Genomic DNA, 23,359 nt, shown 5'->3' with positions numbered 1-23,359 from the left:
CTCTTTCTCAGTTTTCTGGGTTATTATGTTATTTACAGTAACATAGGCCTACCCTCACAATAACGTCCTCAAATGAATGTGTACACTGCATTTTTCTGGACTAACTATAGTGAGGCTGAATTGTTGTTGTCTGTTCCCACATGAAAAAATATAATCTACAGTATTTACCATATAATTTTGTAGTAAACGGTAGTATACTGTAGAATACTATACTACACACTGTAGTAACCCTCAATCGTATAGTGCTTACTATAGAATATTGTAGTATACTGTAGAATACTATAATACTTCAGCATTATCCGCACAAACAAAATACTATAGTCAATACTACAGTAATGTCCTCAAAAACACTACAGTCCACAAAAACACTTTAACTACAGTAAATACTACCTTCCTCATATCCCAATTTGTGCCACCCATAAGTAAGAAACCTACATGCCTCACGAGTATAGACCATATATTGTGTTCATGACAGATTATAGAAAAGAGAAGAAGCTCTGAACGATCTGTTCAGACCCCAGTCCTACCTACAGGTTATGGACAATTTGCTCTTTTAGTATTTCTCTAGTAGGTTTCCGCAAGGAGAAAGCCTGCACTTCTATGTCAAAGATAATAAAACAAAAACACTATAGTAAACACTACAGTAATGTCAATGAAAATACAAGAGTAAATACTACAGTATACTACAATCCGCAAAAACACTACATTAATTACTATAGAACATACTACAGTTTTCTTTTACTACAGTTGTTATACTAAAGTTAACTGTAAATACTACAGTATACTACAGTTACTACTATAGTAAAGTCCGCAAAAACTCTACATTGAATACTATAGTATATACAGTGCATTCGGAAAGTGTTCAGACCCCTTGACTTTTTCCACATTTTGTTATGTTACAGCCTTATTTTAAAATTGATTAAATAGTTTTTCCCCCCCTCAGCTACACACAATACCCCATAATGACAAAGCAAAAACAGCCTGGGGTCTTCTTGGGTATGACGCTACAAGCTTGGTACACCTGTATTTGGGGAGTTTCTCCAATTATTCTCTGCAGATCCTCTCAAGATCTGTCAGGTTGGATGGGGAGCGTCACTACACAACTATTTTCAGGTCTCTCAAGAGATATTCGATCAGGTTCAAGACCGGGCTCTGGCTGGGCCACTCAAGGACATTCAGAGACTTGTCCCGAAGCCACTCCTGCGTTGTCTTGGATTTGTGCTTAGGCTCGTTGTCCTGTTGGAAGGTAAACCTTCGCCCCAGTCTGATGTCCTGAGCGCTCTGGAGCAGGTTTTCATCAAGGATCTCTCTGTACTTTTCTCTGTTCATCTTTCCCTCGATCCTGACTAGTCTCCCAGCCGCTGAAAAACATTCCCACAGCATGATGCTGCCACCACCATGCTTCACCGTAGGGATGGTGCCAGATTTCCTCCAGATGTGACGCTTGGCATTCAGGCCAAAGAGTTCAATCTTGGTTTCATCAGACCAGAGAATCTTGTTTCTCATGGTCTGAGAGTCCTTTAGGTGCCTTTTGGCAAACTCCAAGCGGGCTGTCATGTGCCTTTTACTGAGGAGTGGCTTCCATCTGGCCACTCTACCATAAAGGCCTGATTGGTGGAGTGCTACAGAGATGGTTGTCCTTCTGGAAGGTTCTCCCATTTCCAAAGAGGAACTCTGGAGCTCTGTCAGAGTGACCATTGGGTTATTGGTCACCTCCCTGACCAAGGCCCTTCTCCCCCGACTGTTCAGCTTGGCCGGGCGGCCAGCTCTAGGAATAGTCTTAGTGGTTCTAAACTTCTTCTATTTAGAAATGATGGAGGCCACTGTGTTCTTGGGAACCTTCAATGCTGCAGATATTTTTGGTACACTTCCCCAGATCTGTGCCTCGACACAATCCTGTATCGGAGAACTATGGACAATTCCTTCAACCTCATGGCTTGGTTTTTGCTCTGACATGCTCTGTCAACTGTGGGACCTTATATAGACAGGTGTGTGCCTTTCCAAATTATGTCCAATCAATTTAATTTACCACAGGTGGACTCCAATCAAGTTGTAGAAACATCTCAAGGATGATCAATGGAAACAGGATGCAGCTGAGTTCAATTTCGAGTCTCATTGCAAAGGGTCTGAATAATTATGTAAATAAGGTGTTTCTGTTTTCTAAAAACCTGTTTTTGCTTTGTCATTATGGTGTATTTTGTGCAGATAGATGAGGAAAAAGTTTAATTTAATCAATTTTAGAATACGGCTGTAATGTAACAAAATGTGGAAAAAGTGAAGGGGTCTGAATACTTTCTGAATGCACTATATTCCATAGTATACTATAGTATTTTTTTCATGTGGGTTGACTCCTGAAACACAGACATAAAGGTGGTGTTAGTGAATAGTCACATTGTCTATTCACTCCAGAGAACGCGTTTCCACTGCTCCAGAGTCCAATGGCGACGACCATTTCACCACTCCAGCCGATGCTAGGCATTGCACATGGTGATTTTAGGATTATGTGTGGCTGCTCAGCCATGGAAACCCATTTCATGAAGCTCCCGACGAACAGTTCTTGTGCTGACGTTGCTTTGAAAGGCAGTTTGGAACTCGGTAGTGAGTGTTGCAACCGAAGACAGACAATTTTTACACACTTCAACACTTGGCAGTTCCATTCTGTGAGCTTGTGTGGCCTACCACTTCACGGCTGAGCTGTTGTTGTTCCTAGATGTCCTTGCCTAAACCTACTGGAGAAATACTAAAAGAGTAAATGTTCCACAACAGGTAGGTGTTCTGAATGGAGAGTTCAGAACTTCTGCTCTTTGCTATAACCATAGGGCACACAATATATGGACTATACTTGGCATGTAGGTTTCTAGCTTACAGGTGTCACAAATTGGGATATGGGAGAGGGGAATGGGCAGGGTATATGCAAATTAAATACAGCTGAAAAGTTACTTTTTTTGGTGTTTTTGCAGACTGTAGTATTTTTGCAGACATTTCTATACTAAGTACTATACATGATCGAGGGATACTACAGTGTGTAGTATAGCATTGTACAATATACTACAGTGTACTACAGAATTCTATAGTAAGTACTGTAGTATTCTATAGTAAACTGTATGTCACGCCCTGGCTCTGGGGACACTGTTATGTTGAGCCAGGGTGTGTAGATCAATTTGTTTTGTTCTATGGGTGCTATTTCTATGTTGGCCAGAGTGGCTCCCAATCAGAGGCAACGAGTGTCAGGTGTTGCTGGCTGTCTCTGATTGGGAGCCATATTTATACAGTCTGTTTTTCATTCGTGTTTGTGGGATTTTGTTTCTAGTCGGTTGTGTTAGACCGTGAACTGTCACGTTTTCGTTTTGTTGTTTTTGATCGTGTCTCTAATAAAGAGTATGTTTGCCTGCAACGCTGCGCCTTGGTCCGCATCTGTTCTAGACGATCGTGACAGAAAATCCCACCACAACTGGACCAAGCAGCGAGTCGAGGAGCCATCGACAGGGAAATCCCTAGCAGATCTCCGTGGCAGCCTCGACTGGGTCAAGCCGAGTGAAGAGCAGAGAGAGTGGACTTGGGAACAATGGAGGAAGAGCTTCGACTGGGTCAAGCCAATTGAGGAGCTGAATAGCGGGAGTTGGAGGCAGAAGAGCGAGAGTTGGGCGAGAACTATAGAGGCCTGGCCCACGGGGAGGAGAGACCCCCAGAAAATGTTTAGGGGGGGCTCACGACATCGGGGCAGCAGGAGGCCGCGATAGAGCGGTCCAGCGGGTTGGCAGAGGAGGCCGCCAGGTTACGGGGGCCACTGGTAGAAGAGGGGATGGAAGGTGTAGAGGCACGGCGAGAGGTACTGGGGTGTGTTACCAGTCCGGTCCGGCCCGTTCCAGATCCCGGTGTAGGGCCAGTGGTGTGTGTCCCCAGTACGGTCCGGTCTGTTCCTGCTCCCCGCACCAAGTCAGTGGTGCGCTTTGTCAGCCCGGCTCGGCCCGTTCCTGCTCCCCGCACCAAGTCAGTGGTGCGCTTCGTCAGCCCGGCTCGGCCCGTTCCTGCTCCCCGCACCAAGTCAGTGGTGCGCTCGTCAGCCCGGCTCGGCCCGTTCCTGCTCCCCGCACCAAGTCAGTGGTGCGCTCGTCAGCCCGGCTCGGCCCGTTCCTGCTCCCCGCACCAAGTCAGTGGTGCGCTCGTCAGCCCGGCTCGGCCCGTTCCTGCTCCCCGCACCAAGTCAGTGGTGCGTTTCGTCAGCCCGGTTCGGCTCACTCCTGCTCCTCACACCAAGCCAGTGGTGTGCGTTGTCAGTCCAGCACGGCCCGTGCCTGTTCCACTGGTGCCTGGTTCGGCACTGGTCAGATGTTTTACGCCGGAGCTAGAGCAATCCGCTCCATCAGTGTGCAGTCCAGCTCCGGCCAGCGGGGCCAGACCGGACCAGGGGTACTTTGGGGGGTTGGAGAGGGAGCGGGGATCAGGCCCGGAGCCGGATCCGCCGCCTAGGCGGAGTGCCCACCCGGTCCCTCCCCTGTGGTATTTGGTTGACGCGGTCGGAGTCCGCGCCTTTAGGGGGGGGTACTGTCACGCCCTGGCTCTGGGGACACTGTTATGTTGAGCCAGGGTGTGTAGATCAATGTGTTTTGTTCTATGGGTGCTATTTCTATGTTGGCCAGAGTGGCTCCCAATCAGAGGCAACGAGTGTCAGGTGTTGCTGGCTGTCTCTGATTGGGAGCCATATTTATACAGTCTGTTTTTCATTCGTGTTTGTGGGATTTTGTTTCTAGTCGGTTGTGTTAGACCGTGAACTGTCACGTTTTCGTTTTGTTGTTTTTGATCGTGTCTCTAATAAAGAGTATGTTTGCCTGCAACGCTGCGCCTTGGTCCTCATCTGTTCTAGACGATCGTGACACTGTAGTATTTATTTATGTGGGGAGGGGGGCTGGGATGGATATCGTAAGAGAAAATGGCATAAAAAGGCAGCTACAATATTGCTTCTCACATTTGGTGCCTATTGAATAGAACATAATGTTACTCTGCTAAACAAGAAGTTCACAGAACTTTACCTGACCTGAACTAGTATCATATTGGCCAGCATTTTTTGACAGCTAGGTTTATTACTAGAGAGACATCTTACAGTTTTGAAGACACTGCCGCCTTTGCTATCAAAATGTGGTGCAGTACTGGTAAAGCAGATAACTTCACTGCACAGTTAGCTATGCTTAGCTAGCTTGCCAGCCAAACGTGTATAGTTAGATGGTAAACAACTGCTACTAGCTAGCTAGCTTCACTATTTTGCTTGCTACTGTTGCGCTGCCGTGTCAATAACATGTCTCCAGAAACAACGGGTGTCCCAGCTGTGTTGACGTTTCACCTATCCACTTCATCCACTTTTGACATTAGCTACATCACTAGTTATCCAGCTAATGTTAGCTAGGTAGCCATGAAGCTACTAGCCCCTGACAAGTAGGCGAAAGTCACGATCTATGTTAGCCTGGCCAAGCAGGTTACTTCACACATTGGTAGCTTATCACAAAGCTTGCTAGAATAGCTCTCTTATTATTTTACTCACCATTTCATAATTAGCCCAAAAGCTGGGAAACACTTTTCGGATTTCCCACTTCAAGCCCAAATATATCATACATTGACCAAAACGATGACTTATTGATTTAAATCGTTGTACAACATCATGGGTAAGGTCTGGGCATCTAATTTCAGCTGAAAAAAGTTACATTTCGGTCTTGTGGGCCTTTAATGAATCTCCATAAACTCACTCATTTCCCTCTAAAGGGATTAAGCTAGGAAGGACGTGAGTGTAGGTAGGGAGGAGAGGGAGGAAGGGAGGAAAGAGAGGGGGAGGGATCAGGAGGTTATGACCGATTGAAAAGTTAGAGTGGATCCCAAATGGCATCCTATTACATATATTTGACAAGAATGTCATCCTAGGCCCTAGGGTGCTTCTTGGAACGCAGCCATTGGTTACACCCTGGTGGGGTTACTGTTTTCTATTTTCCAGACTTTAACAGGTCTACTACCCAATTCTACTTCCCTGGTCTACTATGAACTCTTCTGTCCTTCCCTTAGGAAGCGACTCCCTCCCAGACCTGCCTGATTTGGTCCGCTTGGCTTTCTAGCAAGGGTGTGAAAAAGCCTTCCCTTCATGCACTGCTCTGATTATTTAAGACGGAGAGAATAGTGGGTTTAAGGCTGCAGTGCTTTGGGAAAACACCAGGCAGGCTGGAGAAATCTCAAAGCCCTGCTCAATTATAATGGAGAATGGGGAGGAGGATGGAAGGAGGAGAGGGGGGCGACTGGCCTGGGATAGCCACAGGGGAGGATGCTTCTGCAGGCCAGCCAATAGAAAGGAGAGGAGAGGAGGTATCAGCGGCTTCTGTCGGTGTCTACAGACCACAGTCTAACACTGTCTCACCTGCTGCCATCATTACTGTCTGGAAGAGACCTCCTGCCATGGTGCCACCTCCTGTCTGTACTGTGAGGAAAATATGTGACAACCCCTAACCCTAATTCCCTATAGCCAAAGTAATCACATTGGTTCGCTAACCGGTTGTTTATGAACTTCTAATTCATTTTCATCATACAACAATTGGATTAAAGTTTGATAGAATTCATAGTACAATCAATCGTGGCAAGAAATCAACGTTTGTATTGTTGGTAAAAACTCCCACAGACAGACATACAGTTGAAGTTGGAAGTTTACATACACTTAGGTTAGAGCCATTAAAACTCGTTTTAGGATATCTACTTTGTGCATGACACAAGTAATTTTTCCAACAATTGTTTACAGACAGATTATTTCACTTATAATTCACTGTATCACAATTCCAGTGGGTCAGAAGTTTACATACACTAAGTTGACTGTGCTTTTAAACAGCTTGGACAATTCCAGAAAATGATGTCATGGCTTTAGAAGCTTCTGATAGGCTAATTGACATCATTTGAGTCAATTGGAGGTGTACCTGTGGATGTATTTCAAGGTCTACCTTCAAACTCAGTGCCTCTTTGCTTGACATCATTGGAAAATCAAAAGAAATCAGCAAAGACATCAGAAAAAAATTGTAGACCTCCACAAGTCTGTTTCATCCTTGGGAGCAATTTCCAAATGCCTGAAGGTACCACGTTCATCTGTACAAACAATAGTACGCAAGTATAAACACCATGGGACAACGCAGCCGTCATACCGCTCAGGAAGGAGACGTGTTCTGTCTCCTAGAGATGAACGTACTTTGGTGCGAAAAGTGCAAATCAATCCCAGAACAACAGCAAAGGACCTTGTGAAGATGCAGGAGGAAACAGGTACATAAGTATCTATATCCAGAGTAAAACAAGTCCTATATCGATATAACCTGAAAGGCCGCTCAGCAAGGAAGAAGGCACTGCTCCAAAACTGCCATAAAAAAGCCAGACTACGGTTTGCAACTGCACATGGGGACAAAGATCGTACTTTTTGGAGAAATGTCCTCTGGTCTGATGAAACAAAAATAGAACTGTTTGGCCATAATGACCATTGTTATGTTTGGAGGAAAAAGGGGAAGGCTTGCATGCCGAAGAACACCATCCCAACCGTGAAGAACGGGGTGGCAGCATCATGCTGTGGGGGTGCTTTGCTGCAGGAGGGACTGATGCACTTCACAAAATAGATGAAATCATGAGGAAGGAAAATTATGTAAATATATTGAAGCAACATCTCAAGACATCAGTAAGGAAGTTAAAGCTTGGTCGCGAATGGGTCTTCCAAATGGACAATGACCCGAAGCATACTTCCAAAGTTGACCTCACCCTCTCACCGTCTCCCCCTACTCACAAGGCAGGCAATACGCTTGACCTCATCTTTACTAGATGCTGTTCTTCTACTAATCTCACTGCAACTCCCCTCCAAGTCTCCGACCACTACTTTGTATCCTTTTCTCTCTCGCTCTGCCCCTACTCAGATGGTAATGCGCAGTCGCGACCTTCGCTCTCTCTCTCCCGCTACTCTCTCCTCTTCCATCCTATCATCTCTTCCCTCTGCTCAATCCTTCTCCCTCCAATCTCCTGATTCTGCCTCCACAACCCTCCTCTCCTCCCTTTCTGCATCTTTTGACTCTCTATGTCCCCTATCCTCCCGGCCGGCTCGGTCCTCCACTCCTGCTCCGTGGCTTGACGACTCATTGCGTGCTCACAGAACAGGGCTCCGGGCAGCTGAGCGGAAATGGAGGAAAACTAGACTCCCTGCCGACCTGTCATCTTTTCACTCCCTCCTCTCTACATTTTCTTCCTCTGTTTCTGCTGCTAAAGCCACTTTCTACCACTCTATATTTCAAGCCTCTGCCTCTAACCCTAGGAAGCTCTTTGCCACCTTCTCCTCCCTGCTGAATCCTCCTCCTCCTCTCCCTCCCTCCTCCCTCTCTGTGGATGACTTTGTCAACCATTTTGAAAAGAAGGTTGATGACATCCGATCCTCATTTATTAAGTCAAATGACACCGCTGGTCCTGCTCACACTGCCCTACCCTATGCTTTGACTTCTTTCTCCCCTCTCTCTCCAGATGAAATCTTGCAACTTGTGACGGCCAGCCGCCCAACAACCTGCCCGCTTGACCCTATCCCCTCCTCTCGTCTCCAGACCATTTCCGGAGACCTTCTCCCTTACTTCACCTCGCTCATCAACTCATCCTTGACCACTGGCTATGTCCCTTCCGTCTTCAAGAAAGTGAGAGTTGCACCCCTTCTCAAAAAACCCACACTCGATCCCTCCGATGTCAACAACTACAGACCAGTATCCCTTCTTTATTTTCTCTCCAAAACCCTTGAGCGTGCCGTCTTTAGCCAACTCTCTTGCTATCTCTCTCAGTATTCTTGATCCAAACCAGTCAGGTTTCAAGACTGGTCATTCAACTGAGACTGCTCTTCTCTGTGTCACAAAGGCTCTCCGCACTGCTAAAGCTAACTCTCTCTCCTCTGCTCTCATCCTTCTAGACCTATCTGCTGCCTTTGATACTGTGAACCATCAGATCCTCCTCTCCACCCTCTCCGAGTTGGGCATCTCCGGCGCGGCTCACTCTTGGATTGTGTCCTACCTCACAGCTCGATCCTACTAGGTGGCGTGGTGAGAATCTGTCTCCGCACCACATGCTCTCACCACTGGTGTCCCCCAGGGCTCAGTTCTAGGCCCTCTCCTATTCTCTCTATACACCAAGTCACTTGGCGCTGTCATATCCTCACATGGTCTCTCCTATCATTGCTACACAGACGACACAAAATTAATCTTCTCCTTTCCCCCTTCTGATAACCAGGTGGCGAATCGCATCTCTGTATGTCTGGCAGACATATCAGTGTGGATGACGGATCACCACCTCAAACTGAACCTCGGCAAGACGGAGCTGCTCTTCCTCCCGGGGAAGGACTGTCCGCTCCATGATCTCGCCATCAGGGTTGACAACTCCGTTGTGTCCTCCTCCCAGAGTGCAAAGAACCTTGGCGTGACCCTGGACAACACTCTGTTGTTCTCCGCTAACATCAAAGCGGTGACCCAATCCTGTAGGTTCATCCTCTACAACATTCGCAGAGTACGACCATACCTTACACAGGAAGCGGCACAGGTCCTAATCCAGGCACTTGTCATCTCCCGTCTGGATTACTGCAACTCGCGGTTGGCTGGGCTCCCTGCCTGTGCCATTAAACCCCTACAACTCATCCAGAATGCTGCAGCCCGTCTGGTGTTCAACCTTCCCAAGTTCTCTCACATCACCCCGCTACTCCGCACACTCCACTGGCTTCCAGTTGAAGCCCGCATCTGCTACAAGACCATGGTGCTTGCCAACGGAGCTGTGAGGGGAATGGCACCTCCATCCCTTCAGGCTCTGATCAGTCCCTACACCCAAAGGAGGGCATTGCGTTCATCCACCTCTGGCCTGCTGGCCCCCCTACATCTGCGGAAGCACAGTTCCCGCTCAGATCAGTCAAAACTGTTCGCTGCTCTGGCACCCCAAAGGTGGAACAAGCTCCCTCACAACACCAGGACAGCGGAGTCACTCACCACCTTCCGGAGACACTTGAAACCCCACCTCTTTAAGGAATACCTGGGATAGGATAAAAGTAATCATTCTACCCTCCCCCTAGCCCCCCAAGAAAAATATATAAATAAATAAATAAATAAATATATATACAGTGAGGGAAAAAAGTATATGATCCCTGCTGATTTTGTACGTTTGCCCACTGACAAAGACATGATCAGTCTATAATTTTAATGGTAGGTTTCTTTGAACAGTGAGAGACAGAATAACAACAAAGAAATCCAGAAAAACGCATGTCAAAAATGTTATGAATTGATTTGCATTTTAATGAGGGAAATAAGTATTTGACCCCTCTGCAAAACATGACTTAGTACCTGGTGGCAAAACCCTTGTTGGCAATCACAGAGGTCAGACGTTTCTTGTAGTTGGCCACCATGTTTGCACACATCTCAGGAGGGATTTTGTCCCACTCCTCTTTGCAGATCTTCTCCAAGTCATTAAGGTTTCGAGGCAGACGTTTGGCAACTCAAACCTTCAACTCCCTCCACAGATTTTCTATGGGATTAAGGTCTGGAGACTGGATAGGCCACTCCAGGACCTTAATGTGTTTGTTCTTGAGCCACTCCTTTATTGCCTTGGCCGTGTGTTTTGGGTCATTGTCATGCTGGAATACCCATCCACGACCCATTTTCAATGCCCTGGCTGAGGGAAGGAGGTTCTCACCCAAGATTTGACGGTACATGGCCCTGTCCATCGTCCCTTTGATGCGGTGAAGTTGTCCTGTCCCCTTAGCAGAAAAACACCCCCAAAGCATAATGTTTCCACCTCCATGTTTGACGGTGGGGATGGTGTTCTTGGGGTCACAGGCAGCATTCCTCCTCCTCCAAACACGGCGAGTTGAGTTGATGCCAAAGAGCTCGATTTTGGTCTCATCTGACTACAACACGTTCACCCAGTTCTCCTCTGAATCATTCAGATGTTCATTGGCAAACTTCAGACGGGCCTGTATATGTGCTTTCTTGAGCAGGGGGACCTTGCGGGCGCTGCAGGATTTCAGTCCTTCACGGCGTAGTGTGTTACCAATTGTTTTCTTGGTGACTATGGTCCCAGCTGCCTTGAGATCATTGTCAAAATCCTCCTGTGTAGTTCTGGGCTATTTCCTCACCGTTCTCATGATTATTGCAACTCCACGAGGTGAGATCTTGCATGGAGCCCCAGGCCAAGGGAGATTGACAGGTCTTTTGTGTTTCTTCCATTTGCGAATAATCGCACCAACTGTTGTCACCTTCTCACCAAGCTGCTTGGCGATGGTCTTGTAGCCCATTCCAGCCTTGTGTAGGTCTACAGTCTTGTCCCTGACATCCTTGGAGAGCTCTTTGGTCTTGGCCATGGTGGAGAGTTTGGAATCTGATTGATTGATTGCTTCTGTGGACAGGTGTCTTTTATACAGGTAACAAACTGAGATTAGCAGCACTCCCTTTAAGAGTGTGTTACCTGTATAAAATACACCTGGGAGCCAGAAATCTTTCTGATTGAGAGGGGGTCAAATACTTATTTCCCTAATTAAAATGCAAATCAATTTATAACATTTTTGACATGCGTTTTTCTGGATTTTTTTATTGTTATTCTGTCTCTCACTGTTCAAATAAACCTACCATTAAAATTATAGGCTGATCATTTCTTTGTCAGTGGGCAAACGTACAAAATCAGCAGGGGATCAAATACTTTTTTCCCTCACTGTGTATATATATATATATATATATATATATTGTAAAGTGGTTGTCCCACTGGCTATCATAAGGTGAATGCACCAATTTGTAAGTCGCTCTGGATATGAGCGTCTGCTAAATGACGAAAATGTAAAATGTAAAAATGTGGCAAAATGGCTTAAGGACAACAAAGTCAAGGTATTGGAGTGGCCATCACAAAGCCCTGACCTCAATCCTATAGAAAATATGTGGGCAGAACTGAAAAAGCGTGTGCAAGCAAGGAGGCCTACAAAACTGACTCAGTTTCACCAGCTCTGTCAGGAGGAATGGACCAAAATTCACCCAACCTATTGTGGGAAGCTTGTGGAAGGCTACCCGAAACGTTTGACCCAAGTTAAACAATTTAAAGGCAATGCTACCAAATATTAATTGAGTGTATGTAAACTTCTGACCCACTGGAAATGTGATGAAAGAAATAAAAGCTGAAATAAATTATTCTCGCTGCTATTATTCTGACATTTCACATTCTTAAAATAAAGTGGTGATCCTAACTGACCTAAGACAGGGAATTTTTACTAGGATTAAATGTCAGGAATTGTAAAAAACTGAGCTAAAATGTATTTGGCTAAGGTGTATGTAAACTTACGACTTCAACTGTAACAACCCCTGTATCTCTTACAAGTTAATAAGCCCATCTACAACTTGTGACCGGAGCTTGTTTGTTTGTGTCTGTCTCTGTGTCGGGGCTCTCTCCTCTCCACAGCTAACCCACGGCATACCACTCCACAGGCGTAACACTACAGCAGACAGACCTCCTCTCCTCTCCTCAGGGGTGTTAGGCTACTGATACCTACATGGAACAATGCAGCAAAAGCCACCTTAAATAAGCAGATACTTTAGCCCAGGCCCTCTGTGCAGCCCTGGATCATTATTTTGAAGCAGAAAAACCCAGTTTGACAGATGATCCAAGGCCACAGAGATGCCCGGCACTGCTCTGCCACATAACAAGCTCTCAGAAGAGATACAACACACACTCATTACCATGGTAACCTGCATCAAAACACACTTCCAGGGAGGATTTCTTTGTTTTGTTAAAGGGGAGAGTGATGATTCTATATGATGGGAGCCTGAGCTGTGCACTAGCTAGCGAGACAACACCAGGTTCAGGGGTATTAGTGCACAGCAGCACCGGGCCTCTGTGATGAGTTAAATAGTCCAAGGCGAAGAAGGCTGCTCTCCCAAACTGGGAATAATACGACAGGAGCAGGATCAGTGGAGGAGTCAGAGTAATTTAATGGGTGAGTTATATTTAGGTGTGATATTACTGCAGGGCTAGAGGAGGGTGAGGGTGGTGAAGGATAGGGGTGGAGGGGGATGTGGGGGATGTTAACCACCCCCGACCACAGACACACTGTAGCCTCTCTCTCTCTCCTTCTTTCTCTCTAACGACTCCTTCAACCTTCTCACCTTCCAGGCATCAGTGAGCGTGTGTCTTCTGTTTTCTTAGATTAGCTTTGATTTGTGAAAAGACAGAGCCTTGAATAATGATCATTATTGTACTTTAGACCTGCCTACACTCTTAGAAAAAAGGTGCTATCTAGAATTTAAAAGGGTTCTTCAGCTGTCCCCATAGGAGAACCCTTTGAAGAACCATTTTTGGTTCCAGGTAGAACCCTTTTGGGTTCCATGTAGAACCCTTTCCACACAGTGTTCTACATGGAACCCAAAAAGGTTCTACCTGGAACCAAAAAGGTTTCTACCGGGAAACAAAAAGGGTTACCCTTTGGGGACAGCCGAAGAACCCTTTTAGAACACTTTTTTTCTAAGTGTGTAGAGAAATACACAACATTTGTTTTTATGGTGTACTGGCACATTTCTGACATCCACGTTCAACATAATAATTTAGGCTGAAAGCTGGCCAGTGGACACAAGGGTCCATCTGACCCTAATAAAAGACAGATATTGCATTCTGTTCTATCCTATTACAATATGGGTCAAGACTGGTGTCATGTCTGGATAAAGCAGCTCTTTATTTCTCTTAACCTCCATCCCTCTCTCTTTCCACCTTCATTCCTCTCTACTCAGTGTGCTCACAGCATCTGTCATTTGTCATCAGAAGTGACTGGGCTGGAATTACAGGGTCAGCCTGTGACTGCAGTTTAACCTTGTGTTTACTCTCATCCTCTGTCCTCTTGGCCTGTGTGTCATTCACCATGAATTCATCCCTCCATCCTATCAACCCTTAAATCTGAAAAACAGATCTAAAACCTGATCAAGACGGGAGATGATTCCGCAGTAGACATTACAGTGAGAGGCCTCATGTTGCAAAGCACTAACTGTGGTACAGAAGTGCAGTGTTTTATCCATCTATATATCTGTTGAAATGTAACATCTATTAATTTAATGCAAAGAGAAAATCCCCATCTCACTGTGCACATGTGTATCTCTACATCATTACATGTAAATAATTAAACATTGATATTCATAACCCAGTAATGAAATAAGCTGCAACCTCTTTGATTTTAAATCTGGAGGTGAAGGAAAAATAATTTTGTATCAATCAATCTGTTCCATTCCCTTTAATTTGTAAAACACGCCAAATAAATATTTTGGCACCTGATGCTGGAGGGGCAGGACTAAATCAAAGTGTATAAATAATTAGTTCTAATTAGCAGTGTGTGTGACAGGTGTGATGCCTGTCTTCATGGCTGTGCTCCTCTCCTCCTCTCCTCTCCTCCTTTCCTTCCTGAATCTCTGTCTGTTCTGCATATCAGCTGCTGTGAGACAACACATTACAGAGAGGAAGTTAAACTTCTCACAAAGAGAGAGAAAGAGAGAGAGAACGACAAAGAGGGAGTGAGAGAGATAGAGAGAGAGAGAGAGAGAGAGAGAGAGAGAGAGAGAGAGAGAGAGAGAGAGAGAGAGAGAGAGAGAAGTGGTGGGGTTAATGTTTGTGATATCTAGTTAATTGAAACACATACACACACGTGAGAGCAAACATTAAAAAGTGTATCCATTTATAACAACAGTAAGTTAATTATATGCCCTGACCTGCAGGGAGGGGTTTGAAGCACCTGTCCATACAGGTTTGGTTGGTAAGCGAGAGCATTTCGTGGGCATCTGGTGATACAGGCCATGAATGGACCTTAATTAGTATCCCAGCAGGGGTGGAACAAACAGGGACACACAGACAGGCATACACACACACACACAGCCAGCAATGACACACACACACACACACACACACACACACACACACACACACACACACACACACACCGCCTGACAGTGAGTTAGATTTCACAGTGTTGCATCATCATGGATTATATAACGAGCACCAGTGTCACAAAGCCAACAAATAACCCTAGGACCTGCAGGGGTAAATTAGTCTCCTGCCTCACACCCCTACCAACGACGGGTACAAAATAATACAACTCACACTATCGCTCTCCTTTACAGCAGCCGGGGGCCCACTGCACTGCACTGCCATCACTTTAATGAGAAGCTGTATATTTGTGTTAAACCTCAAATCCCCTCCCACCTCCCGTTTTCATAGATTCATCTTGCTAGAGTGGATAATTCATCTGATGTAAAAAAAAAAAAAAATCTGATTAGGCCTAACACTTTGGCCCTGTTTCTGCGTGATGAATCATGTGAGTCATATATGCAGCTTTAGATTTATCTTCCTGACCTTTTGTATGCAAAGGAGACACGTTCTGTACAACCATAATGTGACATGTCAGAAAAAGAGGTCAGGGCTGTGAGAAAACACAAACACTCCCTCCTTTCTTCTATCCCTCCCTCTCTCTGATGACTCTATTGTTTTGCTGTGCCTGTGTCGTATTACAGAACAACACACTATGTTCTTCTTATCACAAAGCTAGCTATCTGAAAGTCATGCTTATTAATTTCATTTGATTTGTGGGAGCTTGCCTCACATTTTCTAATTACCAGGGCAAACCATTGATAACGGTTAACTTATAGTACCATGATGAAATTAGTATATATTGAGAATATATGGCACATGTAAAGCATTCTAACATAAGGAGGACCACTTTTGCAATACACTGAGTGTACAAAACCTTAGGAACACCTTCCTAATATTGAGTTGCACCCCCTTTTGCCCTCAGAACAGTCAAAATTCTTTGGGACATGGACCCACAGTAGTGTCAAGTTGGCTGCATGTCCTTTGGGTGGTGGACCATTCTTGATACACACGGGAAACTGTTGAGCGTGGAAAACCGCGCAGCGTTGCAGTTCTTGACACAAACCACCTGGCACCTACTACCATACCGCATTCAAAGGCACTTAAATATTTTGTTTTGCCCATTCACCCTCTGAATGGCACATACACACACAATCCAGGTCTCAATTGTCTCAAGGCTTTAAATCATTCCTCCCCTTCATCTACACTGAATGAAGTGGATTTAACTGGTGACATCAATAAGGGATCATAGCTTTCACCTGGATTCATCTGGTCTATGTCATGGAAAGAGCAGGTATTCCTAATATTTTGTAAGTGTTTTAATTAATGCTGTCAAGTGTTTTCCTCTGGGATCGAATTGACATCTTGTTTGATGCATGTACCCAAAATAAATTCAATACAATTCTAAGATATTTTATAACTATAGACTAAGATGAGTAGAACAACAAAATGGTGTTTGTGTGTGTGTGTGCGTGTGTGCGTGTGTATTTGTGTGTGTGTCCTGTCGTAATTAAACATGCATGTATTTTTTTTTTCACATAGTGTTTTTTTCCACTGGCCTGGGTTTTGACAGGACTTCACAACAACCCCAGGTGGAACCAGGCGTGCAAACAAGCTTGTAAGTACAGCCATGAAACACACACATCAGCACCTAGACCAGATGACTATGCATACGCCACTGGGAGCAGGGCCATAACAACACGCCACTGGGAGCAGGGCCATAACAATACGCCACTGGGAGCAGGGCCATAACAATACGCCACTGGGAGCAGGGCCATAACAATACGCCACTGGGAGCAGGGCCATAACATTACGCCACTGGGAGCAGGGCCATAACAATACGCCACTGGGAGCAGGGCCATAACAATACGCCACTGGGAGCAGGGCCATAACAATACGCCACTGGGAGCAAGGCCATAACAATACGCCACTGGGAGCAGGGCCATAACATTACGCCACTGGGAGCAGGGCCATAACAACACGCCACTGGGAGCAGGGCCATAACAATACGCCACTGGGAGCAGGGCCATAACATTACGCCACTGGGAGCAGGGCCATAACATTACGCCACTGGGAGCAGGGCCATAACAATACGCCACTGGGAGCAGGGCCATAACAATACGCCACTGGGAGCAGAGCCATAACAATACGCCACTGGGAGCAGGGCCATAACATTACGCCACTGGGAGCAGGGCCATAACAATACGCCACTGGGAGCAGGGCCATAACAATACGCCACTGGGAGCAAGGCCATAACAATACGCCACTGGGAGCAGGGCCATAACATTACGCCACTGGGAGCAGGGCCATAACAATACGCCACTGGGAGCAGGGCCATAACAACACGCCACTGGGAGCAGGGCCATAACAATACGCCACTGGGAGCAGGGCCATAACAATACGCCACTGGGAGCAAGGCCATAACAATACGCCACTGGGAGCAGGGCCATAACAATACGCCACTGGGAGCAGGGCCATAACAATACGCCACTGGGAGCAGGGCCATAACAACACGCCACTGGGAGCAGGGCCATAACAACACGCCACTGGGAGCAGGGCCATAACAATACGCCACTGGGAGCAGGGCCATAACATTACGCCACTGGGAGCAGGGCCATAACATTACGCCACTGGGAGCAAGGCCATAACAATACGCCACTGGGAGCAGGGCCATAACAATACGCCACTGGGAGCAGGGCCATAACAACACGCCACTGGGAGCAGGGGCCATAACAACACGCCACTGGGAGCAGAGCCATAACAATACGCCACTGGGAGCAGGGCCATAACATTACGCCACTGGGAGCAGGGCCATAACATTACGCCACTGGGAGCAAGACCATAACAATACGCCACTGGGAGCAGGGCCATAACAATACGCCACTGGGAGCAGGGCCATAACAACACGCCACTGGGAGCAGGGCCATAACAACACGCCACTGGGAGCAGGGCCATAACAATACGCCACTGGGAGCAGGGCCATAACAATACGCCACTGGGAGCAGGGCCATAACAATACGCCACTGGGAGCAGGGCCATAACAATACGCCACTGGGAGCAGGGCCATAACAACACGCCACTGGGAGCAGGGCCATAACATTACGCCACTGGGAGCAAGGCCATAACAATACGCCACTGGGAGCAGGGCCATAACAATACGCCACTGGGAGCAGGGCCATAACAATACGCCACTGGGAGCAGGGCCATAACAATACGCCACTGGGAGCAGGGCCATAACAATACGCCACTGGGAGCAGGGCCATAACATTACCACTTGGCTATGTACCAGAGTCTACCAGAGCACTCAGCCAAGTAAAGTGGAAGTCAATAGTCATCATAAGCAAGAATGATATACATTTATTATGTAAAGCTCTCCATTGAGATGTGAGACAATTTATTCAATGTGGTTTGATTTTGAGTTTGTGGATTTGTGATTTATTCCCAAAACACAACAGGAGGCTACAATGCATTTTCAAAAATGACATTATCATACATTATCATTATAAAAACATTTTTATTATCTTTAATGCTAAATAAAATGCAGTCAGGTTTACATGAGCCAACAGTATTATACAGAGCCTGTATGTGTAATCAGCAGGATGTGCAAGTGTTTAGGCCCAGCGTCTAGCAATGAGTGGCTATTGGGACCAGTCATCAGCCGGACTCAGCTCATCTCATCTCTCCAACATCACAATTTACTTCAGTAATTAATACATAAGAGGCTGAAACATCAGCCAACACAGAGGCTGCTAACTGTTCATAAATAAAGACCACGCCAAATATCACAGAACAAACAATAACAAAAAAACAGGGATGGGGATACAGGGATGATGGGTAGACTGGAGAGACCGGACAGACTGGGAAATAGAGGAGTGATGGATGTGATGGGAGGCCACTCGAGAGGCAAGGAGGGAAGAAGAAATGAGGTAGAAAACAGAGAGACAGAATAGAAAGAGAAAGGTAATGGGGGGGAGTGGGTGAAAGAGAGAGAGAGAGAGAGAGAGAGAGAGAGAGAGAGAGAGAGAGAGAGAGAGAGAGAGAGAGAGAGAGAGAGAGAGAGAGAGAGAGAGAGAGAGAGAGAGAGAGAGAGAGAGAGAGAGAGAGAGAGAGAGAGAGAGAGAGAGAGAGAGAGAGAGAGAGAAAGGGAGAGAGAGCGAGAGAAGTGAGTGGTATGTGATAAGGGGTCCCACCAGAGCAGTGTAAAGTGAAGCTGAATTAGTGGTGGAGGTGAGTGAGAAGCAGTCCAGGAGTGTCTCAGAGGGGTATTCCTGCCTGGACAAAGGGAGGCTGGGAGGGGAGGGGGTACTGGTCAGGTCCCCTGGCGGACCCAGCCCTAGCTCTGCCTGATATAAGTACCTTTCCAAAGATGAACAACATCACCTCCACTGCGACTTAGAAGGTCGGGAAATTGCTCCCATTGCACATCATCACCCCCCTCCCCCCTCCCCCAACACACACACACATACACGCACTACACACCATGTGACCTTCCTCCTGTCCGCTTAGAGTTCCACCTTCCTCCCCCTCCTTCTCCATGTCCAGCTCTGGACAGTTTCCCCAGCCCGGCCTGGTCTCTCTAAAGGTAGCTTTTACAGTTCTTTACTCTTCCACTTGATGGGACATGGAGACCACTCTGGAACCACAGCAAACCTTTTTCCACTTGACTTTGTCCATTAAAGTGGTTCTAAAATAAAGCCCTGTTACTCACACATGGAGTGTGGGTGCATTATGCATGTGGCAGTGGTGATGAAGTTGTGGGATATCTTAATGACACCCAACACGTCTCCTGGTAACCATCCCCAGCCACAATGAATTAACTAGTACTCATAATTAAACTACATTGAGGGGGGAAAAGAACAAATCAAATCAAAATCAAATCACATTTTATTTGTCACGTGCCGAATACAACAGGTGTAGACCTTACAGTGAAATACTTACAATGGGGAAAAAAAGTATTTAGTCAGCCACCAATTGTGCAGGTTCTCCCACTTCAAAATATGAGAGAGGCCTGTAATTTTCATCATAGGTACACGTCAACTATGACAGACAAATTGAGGAAAAAAAATCCTGAAAATCACATTGTAGGATTTTTAATGAATTTATTTGCAAATTGTGGTGGAAAATAAGTATTTGGTCACCTACAAACAAGCAAGATTTCTGGCTCTCACAGACCTGTAACTTCTTCTTTAAGAGGCTCCTCTGTCCTCCACTCGTTACCTGTATTAATGGCACCTGTTTGAACTTGTTATCAGTATAAAAGACACCTGTCCACAACCTCAAACAGTCACACTCCAAACTCCACTATGGCCAAGACCAAAGAGCTGTCAAAGGACACCAGAAACAAAATTGTAGACCTGCACCAGGCTGGGAAGACTGAATCTGCAATAGGTAAGCAGCTTGGTTTGAAGAAATCAACTGTGAGAGCAATTATTAGGAAATGGAAGACATACAAGACCACTGATAATCTCCCTCGATCTGGGGCTCCACCCAAGATCTCATCCCATAGGGTCAAAATGATCACAAGAACGGTGAGCAAAAATCCCAGAACCACACGGGGGGACCTAGTGAATGACCTGCAGAGAGCTGGGACCAAAGTAACAAAGCCTACCATCAGTAACACACTACGCCGTCAGGGACTCAAATCCTGCAGTGCCAGACATGTCCCCCTGCTTAAGCCAGTACATGTCCAGGCCCGTCTGAAGTTTGCTAGAGTGCATTTGGATGATCCAGAAGAGGATTGGGAGAATGTCATATGGTCAGATGAAACCAAAATAGAACTTTTTGGTAAAAACTCAACTCGCCTTTTTGGAGGACAAAGAATGCTGAGTTGCATCCAAAGAACACCATACCTACTGTAAAGCATGGGGGTGGAAACATCATGCTTTGGGGCTGTTTTTCTGCAAAGGGACCAGGACGACTGATCCGTGTAAAGGAAAGAATGAATGGGGCCATGTATCGTGAGATTTTGAGTGAAAACCTCCTTCCATCAGCAAGGGCATTGAAGATGAAACGTGGCTGGGTCTTTCAGCATGACAATGATCCCAAACACACCGCCCGGGCAACGAAGGAGTGGCTTTGTAAGATGCATTTCTAGGTCCTGGATTGGCCTAGCCAGTCTCCAGATCTCAACCCCATAGAAAATCTTTGGAGGGAGTTGAAAGTCTGTGTTGCCCAGCGACTGTCACGGTCGTTGGTTAGAGAGGACCAAGGCGCAGCGTGTTGAGCGAACATACTTTAATAGTAAAGTGCAAACACGAATACAAAACAATAAACGATACGTAACGTCCTCAGACAATGACTGACAAGGAACAAAAACCCACAAACACAAGGTGAAAACAGACATTATAAATATGGCTCCCAATCAGAGACAACGAGCCAAACAGCTGACACTCGTTACCTCTGATTGGGAGTCACTCATCCAAACAAAGAAATACAACCACATAGAACAACCCAACCAAAGAGAACACAACGAAACGAACACACCCTGGCTCAACATACAAAGTCCCGGAGCCAGAGCGTGACAGCGACAGCCCCAAAACATCACTGCTCTAGAGGAGATCTGCATGGAGGAATGGGCCAAAATACCAGCAACAGTGTGTGAAAACCTTGTGAAGACTTACAGAAAACGTTTGACCTGTGTCATTGCCAACAAAGGGTATATAACAAAGTATTGAGAAACTTTTGTTATTGACCAAATACTTATTGTCCACCATAATTTGCAAATTAATTAATTAAAAATCCTACAATGTGATTTTCAGGAATTTTTTTCCTCATTTTGTCTGTCATAGTTGACGTGTACCTATGATGAAAATTACAGGCCTCTCTCATCTTTTTAAGTGGGAGAACTGGCACAATTGTTGGCTGACTAAATACTTTTTTCCCCCACTGTACTTACAAGCCCTTAACCAACAATGCAATTTTAAGAAAGAATACCAAAATAAATACCAAAACAACGTTAAATAAAAAATAATAAGAAATAAAAGTAACAAATAAGCAGCAGTAAAATAACAATAGCGAGGCTATATACATGGGTACCGGTACAGAGTCAATGTGCAGGGGCACCGGTTAGTCGAGGTAATTGAGGTAATAGGTACTGTACATGTAGCTAGAGTTATTAAAGTGACTATGCATTGATAATAAACAGAGAGTAGCAGCAGCGTAAAAGAGGGGGTGGGGGGAAATGCAAATAGTCTGGGTAGCATTTGATTAGATGTTAATCTTATGGCTTGGGGGTAGAAGCTGTTTAGAAGCCTCTTGGACCTAGACTTGGCGCTCCGGTGCCGCTTTTTTAGGGCCTTCCTCTGACACCGCCTGGTATAGAGGTCCTGGTTGGCAGGAAGCTTGGCCCCAGTGATGTACTGGGCCATACGCACTACCCTCTGTAGTGCCTTGCGGTCCGAGGCCGAGCAGTTGCCATACCAGGCAGTGATGCAACCAGTCAGGATGCTCTCGATGGTGCAGCTGTAGAATCTTTTGAGGATCTGAGGACCAATGCCAAATCTTTTCAGTCTCCTTAGGGGGAATAGGTTTTGTCGTGCCCTCTTCACATCTGTCTTGGTGTGCATGGACCATGTTCGTTTGTTGGTGATGTGGACACCAAGGAACTTGAAGCTCTCAACCTGTTCCACTGCAGCCCCGTCAATGAAAATGGGGGCGTGCTCGGTCCTCTTCTTTTCCTGTAGTCCACAATCATCTCCTTGTCTTGATCACGTTGAGGGAGAGGTTGTTGTCCTGGCACCACACGGCCAGGTCTCTGACCTCCTCCCTATAGGCTGTCTCGTTGTTGTCGGTGATCAGGCCTACCACTGTTGTGTCATCGGCAAACTTAATGATGGGGTTGGAGTCATGCCTGTCCATGCAGTCATGAGTGAACAGGGAGTACAGGAGGGGACTGAGCACGCAACCCTGAGTGGACCCTTGTTGAGGATCAGCGTGGTGAATGTGTTGTTACCTACCCTTACAACCTGGAGGTGGCCCGTCAGGATGTCCAGGATCCAGTTGCAGAGGGAAGTGTTTAGTCCCAGGGTCCTTAGCTTAGTGATGAGCTTTGAGGGCATTATGGTGTTGAACACTGAGCTGTAGTAAATTAATAGCATTCTCACATAGGTGTTCCTTTTGTCCAGGTGTGAAAGGGCAGTGTGGAGCGCAATAGAGATTGCATCATCTGTGGATCTGTTGGGGCGGTATGCAAATTGGAGTGGGTCTAGGGTTCCTGGGATAATGGTGTTGATGTGAGCCATGACCAGCCTTTCAAAGCACTTCATTGCTACAGACGTGAGTGCTATGGGTCGGTAGTCATTTAGGCAGGTTGCCTTAGTGTTCTTGGGCACAGGGACTATAGTGGTCTGCTTGAAACATGTTGGTATTACAGACTCAGACAGGGAGAGGTTGGAAATGTCAATAAAGACACTTGCCAGTTGGTCAGCGCATGCTCGGAGTACACGTTCTGGTAATCCGTCTGGCCCTGCAG

General features: G+C 46.1%; 1 non-coding gene across 1 annotated transcript; it reads left to right on the top strand.

Annotated features, from left to right (window-relative positions):
- Nucleotides 1-539: 539 nt before the first annotated feature.
- Nucleotides 540-594, top strand: LOC121540990. Its single transcript, XR_005995635.1, has one exon. It is a non-coding gene; the product is annotated as a U7 small nuclear RNA (small nuclear RNA).
- Nucleotides 595-23,359: the final 22,765 nt, after the last annotated feature.

This window comes from Coregonus clupeaformis, chromosome 26 (assembly GCF_020615455.1).
Source record: "Coregonus clupeaformis isolate EN_2021a chromosome 26, ASM2061545v1, whole genome shotgun sequence".
Taxonomy (NCBI): domain Eukaryota; kingdom Metazoa; phylum Chordata; class Actinopteri; order Salmoniformes; family Salmonidae; genus Coregonus; species Coregonus clupeaformis.
Note: the sequence above shows the minus strand (reverse complement) of the source record. Positions and strands in the feature narration are given on the sequence as shown.